We start from the raw sequence: 10,610 nt of genomic DNA on the forward strand, positions 1-10,610 counted from the left end.
TATATCTTCTCAGTAAATAACCCTTTGTAAAAGCTAATTAGTGTTAATTGGTTAAATAATAATGGGCTTGGGGGGGAGGGCAGCTAGGTGACCTCAGTGAATAAAGCACTGGCCCTGAATTCAGGAGGACCTGAGTTCAAATTTGACCTCAGACACTTACACTTACTAGCTGTGTGACCCTGGGCAAGTCACTTAACCTTTATTGCCCTGCAAAAAAAAAAAGAAGAAGAAAAATACTGGGCTACAAATCACTGTAGAGTTGTTGTTGCTTGTTCTTTGTTCTAGAAGAGGACCATGACATCATGAGGTGATGTCATGACTTACAGTGAATTGGATTTAAGTGAGGGAAGGATATGCAAAGTCACCAACCTCACTCTCTCCTCCAGAGCCATATAGGTCCAGTGGCAAGATATAGATCAGGATGACTGGAGATGGCACCTGGATGTTTAAGGCAATTGGGGTGAAGTGATTTGCCCAGAGCCACAGCTAATAAGTGTCTGAGGTGAGATTTGAACTCAGGCCCTCTTGACTCCAGGGTCAGTGCTTTATTCACTTCTCCACCTAGCTGTCCTATCACTGTAGAGTAGCAATCCTATGAGAAATACTAACTGCAACTGACAATTGATATTAGGAAGATCACACCAAAGTGGGAGCTTGAGCCAACTACAGAGTTAGAGAAAGAGAACCCAACCTTTCAGGGATAACCCTAGAACCCTGAGGGGAAAATGTAGCCTTGCTCAAGGGAACCCAACTTGTCAGAGGAAGTGGAAATTGGGATAAGAACATTATCTATATATCTATCTATATGTGTGTATATGTATATATGTATATAACGTACACATATATATGTATGTATATACATACACCTGAAATGTCTCTTTAGTATGAATTATTAAAGATAGAGGTGTTTGAATTAGAAAGCATGCACTTCTTTTGCATTGTAGGGGACCAGAGTGCCCCAGAACACTTTAGAGCAGAGGATGTGGTTCCTAAAAGTGGTTCTTTAGATGCTTGATGTAGACACATATCACCGGTGCAGAGACTTTCAAAGTACACAGAGACAGACAGACCCAGAAACATAGCTGAAACGAAGAATTCCTATTCTTTCATACAAGCAGCTTGGTAGCACAGTGGATAAAGAGTTGAGCCTGAAGTCAGGAAGACTCCTCTTCATGAGTTCAAATTTGGCCTCAGACACTAGATGTGTGACCCTAGGCCAGTCACTTAACCCGTTTGACTCAATTTGCTCATCTGTAAAATGAGCTGGAGAAGAAAATGGAAAACTACCCCAGTATCTTTGGCAAGAAACCCTAAATGGGGTCACAAATAATTGGACATGACTGAACAACAACAAATGAACAAAGACAAAATTCATTCCCACACCTATTCGTTAGCCTATAACACCTGGCTGAACAGCTCTCTGCTCCCCACCTTAGCCCACAGAGACACACAGATATGAACCTGACCCTGCCTGACATGGGCCACAGAAGAGAAAGACCCAAACAGCCTGGGACCGAGTCAGCAGAAAAGAAAGAGCCTCCTAGGGACCCTTCAAGGGGTAAGCTATTACCTCAAAAGAATGAAAGGGTCTTTGGACAGCTAGATGGCAGAGTGGATAAAGCACTGGCCCTGGATTCAGGAGGACCTGGGTTCAAATCTGGCCTCAGACACTTGACACTCACTAGCTGTGTGACCCTGGGCAAGTCATTTAACCCTCATTGTCCTGCAAAAAAAAAAAAAAGGGTCTTCAAGCTGTACATAACCTCTGGACCTAAATTAACTGGTACAACTTACAGTTATGATCCCTCAGTCTTTGCAGTCTGCAATGATGGGAATATTATTAAGCAAATGCACTCCCTGGTCATTTTCCTTTTTCATAGCTTGGGAGGGTGTAGGGGGTAGATACCAAGACTTCTAACTGAGAGACAAGGTTCACCTTGGGAATCAGAGCTGGAAAGTGTTTGGACTGTTGCTTTTTTAATGATATAAGTGATTTTTTTTACAACGTTTTTACTAATCTAATTAAGCTGTTTAACTGTGACCTTGAGATTTAAGTGAGTGAAACAATGTATTGGGGAAGGATAGCAGTGAGGGTTAGGTGGGAGCAGAGACAATGAGTAACAGGTCATGACTGACGGGTACACCTCGACAAAAAGCCCAGATGTTCCAGATGTTTGACAGTCATCTGTCCCAAGTTCTAGTACAGGCAGAGAAAAGAAGACTTTCTATAAGGGAACAAGGCAACTGTAATACCAAATACAAACATATGAGGATTGCATCTTCACCTATATGTGGGGGACGTATTCCTGAGTTGTGTTAGAGGTCTCACTGTCCTAGCCTTCTACCCTAATAGAGTTAAAATAACGGCTACCTTCAAGGTCATGAAAGTAGGGCCTCACATATGTGGACTATATGATAACAATTCTTCTTTTCATACCATCAATCAAATGTGATGTTTTGGGGGAAGGGAATAAGTATATATGCCAGGCACTGTGCTAAGCACTTTATAAATTATAAATTTGGGGCAGCTAGGTGGCGCAGTAGATGGAGCATCAGCCCTGGAGTCAGGAGTACCTGAGTTCAGATCTGGCCTCAGACACTTAACACTAACTGTGTGATCCTGGGCAAGTCACTTAACCCCAATTGCCTCAGGGAAAAAAAAATTATAAATTTTATCCTCACAACAACCCTGGGAGGTAGGAGCAATTATTATCCCCATTTTATAGTTGGGGAAACTGAGGCAAACAGAAGTTAAGTGACTTGTCCATGACTGGTATCTGAGACTAGATTTGAACTCAGGTTTTCCTGATCCAAGTGTAGTAAGTACTCTATCCTCTGAGCCAGCTGGCTGCCTCTAAAAATCTTAAAGGCATTGCTCTTAAAGTTAGGGACTCTCCCTATTAAACATTGCCTTAGAATTTCTGGGAATCAAAATACTGGTGAAATATCAATGACACATCTTAGTGATTAGACCTTCCCTGATTAGAATAGGAAAGCTGAGAAGACATTTTGGTAAGTCCTTATCTCACAAAGCAACCTAGGGTTGATGGTGGTTTTAGTTGTTGTTCTTGTTTGTCCTTCATTCTCAAAGAAAATGAGGGTGAGGTCATGACTTGAAGTAAATTGGATTTAAATAAGGGAGTTCTGGGCAAGGTCACCAACCTCACTCTCATCCACTCATCTCACTCATCCAGAGTAATCTGAGTCCAGTGGTAAGATATACATCAGGATGATTAGAGATGGCCCCAGATGTTTAAGGCAGTTGGGGTTAAATGACCTGCCCAGGGACACACAGCTAGTGTCTGAGGTGAGATTTGAACTCAGATCCTTCCAACTTCAGGACCAGTGCTCTATTCACTGCGCCACCTAGCTACCCCTAATGGTGGTGCATGGCACCCATAAAAGGTTGGCATGAGACTTCATTCTATAGACTTGAAGTAAGACATATTCATTCTAATAATGCCTGCAAGAAAATCTACAGTGACTCTGTTCATCTGTTCATCAGAGACTTTGATTGACTATAAATGTATAATATATAATATATGTTTATATATAAAATATAAACATAAATGTCACTAGGATGTATACATTTTGTGTGTAAGCTCTCATTTCTCTGATGCAGCCACTGGCTTGACACAAATCATCCAAGTAGGAAGCATCCCTGGAAAGTGGACAGAAGGCCCTTCTTGGTCTCCAGCCCACCAAAACTCCTGATGACTCATACTACTTGTGTGTGTGTGTGTGTGTGTGTGTGCGCACGCGCGCACACACGCATGCATCTGTTTACAATCTGTGTCAAAGCCCAGTAGAAAGAGATTGAATTTTCTGTTTCTTTCTTCATTATCTAGATCCTGGCTGAAAAGCATATGGTTGAAAGAAAGAAATAATAATTAACCAAGATTCTTCCCCCTTCCATGGGCTAAAAGAGGAGATCTAGAAGCCAGTGATCTCTTTGGGACTAGGAAAAGCAGCTAGGTGGCAAAGAGAGCTTGGAGGCCAAGAGATTCAGACCCTTAAGTCACAAGACCCTGGGCAAGTCACTTAATCTCTAAACCTCAGTTTCCTCACCTGCAAAAGTGGGGTGCTAATAGCACCAATTTTATAGGTCTCTTGTAAGGATCAAATGAGATAACACCTATAAGGTACTTCACAGATGATAAAGCACTATATTAATGCTTTTATGCATTGCACTGTAGGAGACAGCAGGTTTGTAACTCAGCATTTGGCAAGATAGTTGGGCTGACCAGTCCTTTCCAAATCTGAAATGTAAAAAGGAGTGAAAATTCTGCTTCCTCTCAGCACCCAAATAATTTCTACACTTGGGCATATGGTGGTTCAGTGTTTAGAGTGCTGGGCATAGAATCAGGAAGAGCTGAAATCAAATCTAGCTTCAGATACTGGCTTTGTGCTCCTGAGCAAGACACTTAAACTCTTTTCTGACTCAGTTTCCTCTACTGTAAAATGTCACTTAACCCCAACTACCTTAAACATCTGGGGTCATTTAATAAAAGTTTGTTCCTCAGTTTCACTTTTAGTCACTGATAACATTCCCATAAAAGGCTGGTCCAGTCTAGAATAAAACTCCTTCTGTTGCCTGGATTTGTGGTTTTTCAGCTTCCCCAGTGGGTCTCCTCTGGTGGACCTATTTTTACTCCATGGCAACACAAAGCACAAAGATGAAGTGGGAAGAGCAGGACAAAGACTGTCTTTGTCACCTTTATGCCCAAGGGCCCCCTCCTTCTGAAAGAAGATCTTCATTCCTCAGTTTCAAGATCTATGCCTTGGGGCCTTCCAGTAGCCCCACTGGGATTGGATGGGAAAAGGGGCTGATGGCTTGTACCCTTATAAGTGATGACACAGATGCATAAGGGGCCTTCCCTTCCATGGCCTTTAAAGTGGTTCATTATCTTATAGAAACACCTAACACCATAGGCATCCAGTGCTTGGGGTCAGATGGGGGTGGGTTAGACAATGAGACCCAATAAATATACATCCATAATAGCTAACATTTATATAGCACTTTCAGGTTTGCAAAGCGCTTTACAATTATTAAGCGTATTCCAACCTCACAACAACCTTGGGGAATAGATGCTATTATTATCCCCATTTTACAGATGAAGAACCTGAGGCAGACAGAGGGTAAGTGATTGGCCCAAGGTCACATAGCTAACAAAGTTTCTGAGGCTGTATTTGAACTCATGGCTTCCTAATTACAAGTCCAACCCTTTATCCACTGTACCACCTAGCTGCCTAGTGTATATATGCACATCTACGCATATATAAAGCTATGTGTACCTATTTATAGAAATAAATGGTACATATGTACATATAATATTTGAGGTATACATGTGTATATAATACAAATGTACATATAAAGGTCTTTAAAGAGAGCTATTTCTAAATTTGTAGACAGATCTATATCTATGACTATCTAATCTATGTATTTCTTTAATATCTATATATGCCTATATACATACAATATGTATATATTATACAGAATAAAAATTGTTTCTGATATGTGTACACAGTATATATGCATGTAGACACACATACATGTACATGTATGCACATATGTGTATATTAAGAAATATACACACATAGGGTGTTCCAAACATCTTATTGCAGGGCTAAACTACTAAAGCTTAATACTACTCTAAGACCGTGCATACATATATGTGAGAGTGAGAGAGCCAGAGACAAACAATGGTGTACTAGAGAGACAACTTCTAGGTCATGAGGACCCAGATTTGAGTCGTACCCCTGACAGAGTGTTTGGGCAACTTTGGTGTTTTGGTTTTGTCTTGTTTTGGTTTTGGGGGCCAATGAGGGTTAAATGACTTGCCCAGGGTCACACAGCTAGTTAAGTGTCAAGTGTCTGAGGTCAGATTTGAACTCGGGTCCTCCTGAATCCAGGGCCGGTGCTTTATCCACTGCGCCACCTAGCTGCCCCCATGTTTGGGCAACTTTGGACAAGTCACCCCACCTATCTTTGTTTGCTCTCTGAGACTTTAATTTACAGAAGTTACTAATCTATCCTGGAAAAAGGCATCTGCCCTACATCAATAAAATCATGAGCCTAAATATAACAATTTAGATAGATAGAGGATGTCCCAAAAGTGTTAGTGCAGTTTATATTTGTGTCAGATGATTCATTTAACCTCTGTTTTATTCCACTCAGTATTACTCAGTTTAGTGTGATTCCAGAGGTAGTGATTATTTCTGTTATGCTTGTCTATTAATATACATTAGTCAATCAACTAAAATTAGTACATATTTTACATATCTTATATTTAGGGATGATGAGATATGGTTAGACAGATTCTTATATTAGGCTCCAGAACTTTAAACTATGGGTTATAAATTCACTCACTTAACCATAGGAAGCTAACCAGAAGACCTCCACCCTTTTTGCCTGATGAGTAATTGATCAAGCCTAGTATGGCTAAGATGTCCTAATGATATGGAAAGTCCCCCAGCTTCTTGTTGTCTCTCCATCCTTCATCATCCCTTTTGTTAAGGGCTAAAATTCTAGCTAAGCTATCTAAAATCTCTAATTAGTGGTCGCCAATAAATTATAAGCTTTAGCAAGAGTTAGACTTTTAAGCATTTATTAAGGAGAATAAGAATTTGGTAAAGAGAGAGAGAAAGGCCTAGATTCATCTATCTATTAAAGGGAGAGAGCATTCCTAGCTCCGCTCTCCATCAGAGTCCACACAAAAGAGCCCCAGTCAGAGCGCCAGGCTCCCCCTTCTTCCTCCCACTAGCAAACGTCACTTTCTGATGCCAAAGAAAAGACATGTGTTCTTGCCCTCAGAGACCTTCACCTCATGGCACAGCTTTTCTACAGTAAATCTCCAGCAGGTGGCATCATTCCAATTGTTACACTTTCTTTTGTCCAACATCAGGAAACTGCCATGTACGCTTAGCCAATGGGTAACCCTTGCCTTGCCCATCCTATGACCATTAGCCCTGTCCATTTTTTGGCTCTGGAACTCATCAGTCCTAGACTGGGCTGTAGGTTCTCTTGTGGGGTCAAGGTATAGGTCTGTCAACCAATGAAATCCTGTAATTTATTCTACATCCTTTGTATCATCTCTTTATCATCTTTTTTTAAATAGTATTTTTGCCTTGGAAATCAAAGGAGTGTCCATCAATTAAAGAATAGCTAAACAAGCTGTGGTATTTGATGGTGATGGAATGATGTTGTGCTATAAGAAATAACAAGCAGGATGATTTCAGAAAGCCCTGAAAAGATTTGTATGAACTGATGTATAGTAAAGAGAGCAGAACCAAGAGAGAACATTGTACACAGAGACAGCAATATTGTTTGATTAAGAACTGTGAAAAACTTAACTATTCTCATCAATACAACGATCCAAGACAACCCCAAAGAACTATCTACCTCCAAAGAAAGAATTGATATTGATGGAACACAGAAGCATGTTATTTTTCACTTTCTTTCATTTTTTTCTTTTATTCAAGTTTTCATATACAAAATGGCTAATGTGGTAATTTTTTATATAAACATACATGTATAGCCTATATCTGGTTGCTTGCCACCTCAGGGAAGGGAGAGGGGAGAGGGGGAAAGAGGAATAAAAATTGGAACTCCAAACTATAAATAAAAATCTTTATTACTTTTTTAAAATAGTATTTTTCCTTATTACATGTCAAGACAATTTTTAGCATTTTTTTTTTTTGGTGAGGCAATTGGGGTTAAGTAACTTGCCCAGGGTCACACAGCTAGTAAGTGTTAAGTGTCTGAGGTCAGATTTGAACTCAGGTCCTCCTGAATCCAAGGCCAGTGCTCTATCCACTGCACCACCTAGCTGCCCCAGCATTCATTTTTATAAGATTTTGAGTTCCAAATTTTTCTCCTTCTCCTCCCCTCTTCCTAAAGTGGTAGGCAATTTGATATAGGTTATACATGTGCTATCATGTAAAACATTTCCATTTTAGTTGATACTGTGAAAGAAGAAACAGATCAAAAGAGGAAAAAAACACAAAAAAGAATAAGGTAAGTGGAGAGAAATATGCTTCAATCTGCATTGAGTTTATCAGTTCTTTATCTGGATGTGGATTTTCCTTCATAAATCTTTTGTACTTGTCTTGGATCATCGTGTTGCTGAGAAGAGCTGAATCATTTCTAGTTGATTATCACACAATATTGCTGATACTGTGTACAATGTTTTACTAGCTCTGCTCATTTCACTTTAATCCGTTTGTACAAATCTTTCCAGGTTTTTCTGAAATCTGTCTGTTCATCATTTCTTATTGTACAATAGTATTCTATTACATTCATATACTACAGCCTGTTCAGTCATTTCCCAACTGATGGGCATCCCCTCAACTTCCAATATTTTTCCACCACGAAAAGGGCTGATATAACTGTTTTTGCACATATAGGTCCTTTCCCCTTTTTTTGATATCTTTGGGACACAGACCTAGTAGTGCTATTGCTGGATCAAAGGTTACGCAAAGTTTGGTTGTCCTTTGGGCATAGTTCGAAATTGCTCTCCAAAATGGTTGGATCAGTTCACAACTTGACCAACAATGCATTTGTGTCCCAATTTTCCCACATCCTTTCCAACATTAATTGTTTTCCTTTTTTTGTCATCCTAGCCAATCTTATAGGTGTGAAGTGGTACCTCAGAGTTGTTTTAATTCGTATTTCTCTAATCAAAAGTGATTTAGAACACTTTCTCATATGCCTATAGATAACTTTGATTTCTTCATCTGAAAACTGCCCATTCAAATCCTTTTACCATTTTTCAATTGGAGAATGGCTTTAACAGAGGCACTTGGTGTAAAGATGTTTCCTAGCTTTCTGCTTTTCTTCTAATCTTGGTTGCATTGATTTTGTTCACACAAAAACCTTTTAATTTAATATAATCAAAATTATGTATTTTACATTTCGTAATGCTCTCTATTTCTCATTTGGTCATGAACCTGTAACTCAATTAACTTTAACTTAACTTTAAGAATTTGGATACTATACCAATTGGTACATATATGTTTAGTGTTGATATTACTTCATTGTCTGTGGTACCTTTTAGCAAGATGTAGTTTCCTTCCTTAACTCTTTTATTTAGGTCTATTTTTTGCTTTTGCTTTGTTTGAGATCAGGATTGCAACACCTGCTTTTTTTACTTCAGCTGAAGCATAGTAGATTCTGCTCAAGCCCCTTACCTTTATTTATGTGTCTCTCTCTGTTTCAAGTGTGTTTCTTGGTGTTTTTATGCTTCACAAATTTGCGTGCCATCCTTGTGCAGGGGCCATGCTAATCTTCTCTATATCATTCCAATTTTAGTACATGTGCTGCCAAAGTGAGCACTCTTGGTGTTTGGGTTTTTTTTTTAAGTTTTGAGTTCCAGATTCTATCCTTCCCTTTCTTCTCCCGACCCTGCTCCCCCCCAGGCAGTAAGCAATCAGATATAGTTCATACATGTGTAATTATTTAAAACATTTCTATATTAATCATTTTGTATAAAAAGACTCAAATAAACAAAATGAAAGAAAGAAAGTGAAAATAGCATGTTTCAGTCTGTATTGTCAACACTTCTTTGGAGGTAGATTAGTCCTTTAGAATTGTCCTGGATCATTATATTGCTGAGAATAGCTAAATAATTCACAATTCTTGGGGCAGCTAGGTGGCACGTTGGATAAAGCACTGGCCCTGGAGTCAGGAGGACCTGAGTTCAAATCTAGCCTCAGACACTTAACACTTACTAGCTGTGTGACCCTGGGCAAGTCACTTAACCCCAATTGCCCAGCAAAAAAAAAAGAGAGAGAAATCATTCACAATTCTTCATTGAACTATATTGCTGTTATTGTGTACAACATTCTAAGGGGCAACTAGGTGGTGTAGAGGATAGAGTACCGGCCCTGGATTCAGGAGGACCTGAGTTCAAATCCAGCCTCAGACACTTAACACTTACTAGCTGTGTGACCCTGGGCAAGTCACTTAACCCCAATTGCCTAAAAAAAAAAAAAAGACCTCTACAACATTCTACTGGTTCTGTTCACTTCATAATACGTCGGTTCATCTAAGTCTTTGCAAGTTTTTTGGAGATCATCCTGCTTGTCATTTCTTATAGCACAATAATATTCCATTAGAATCATATACCATAGCTGGTTTAGCCATTTCTCAATTGATGGGCATTCCTTTGATTTCCAATTCTCAGCCACCACAAAAAGAGCCACTATAAATATTTTTTACAAATGGGTCCTTTTGGGGCAGCTAGGTGGCTCAGTGGATAAAGCATCAACCCTGAATTCAGGAGGGCCTAAGTTCAAATCTCACCTCAGGCATTTGACACTTACTAGCTGTGTGACCCTGGACAAGTCACTTAACCCTCATTGCCCCACAAAAAACAAACAAAAACAAATAGGTCCCTTCTCTTTTTTTAAAAGTGTGTTTCTTGTAAACAAACACATTGTAAGATTCTGGGTTTTGCTCCTTTCTGCTATCTGCTTCCATTTTATGGGAGAGTTCATCCCCTTCACATTCACAGTTATGATTACTGTGTTTTCCCCTCCATCCTATTTTTCCTCCTGTTTGTCCCCTCTCTCCTTTCACCCTTTCCCTCCTCAACAGTGTTTTGCTTCTG

At 39.6% G+C, this 10,610-nt stretch overlaps 1 non-coding gene across 1 annotated transcript; it reads right to left on the bottom strand.

Moving 5' to 3' along the window:
* Window positions 1-9,227: 9,227 nt before the first annotated feature.
* Window positions 9,228-9,334, bottom strand: LOC122726949. The gene has a single exon (XR_006352940.1). It is a non-coding gene; the product is annotated as a U6 spliceosomal RNA (small nuclear RNA).
* Between the last annotated feature and the right edge of the window lie 1,276 nt (window positions 9,335-10,610).

Source organism: Dromiciops gliroides, chromosome 4 (assembly GCF_019393635.1).
Source record: "Dromiciops gliroides isolate mDroGli1 chromosome 4, mDroGli1.pri, whole genome shotgun sequence".
Taxonomy (NCBI): domain Eukaryota; kingdom Metazoa; phylum Chordata; class Mammalia; order Microbiotheria; family Microbiotheriidae; genus Dromiciops; species Dromiciops gliroides.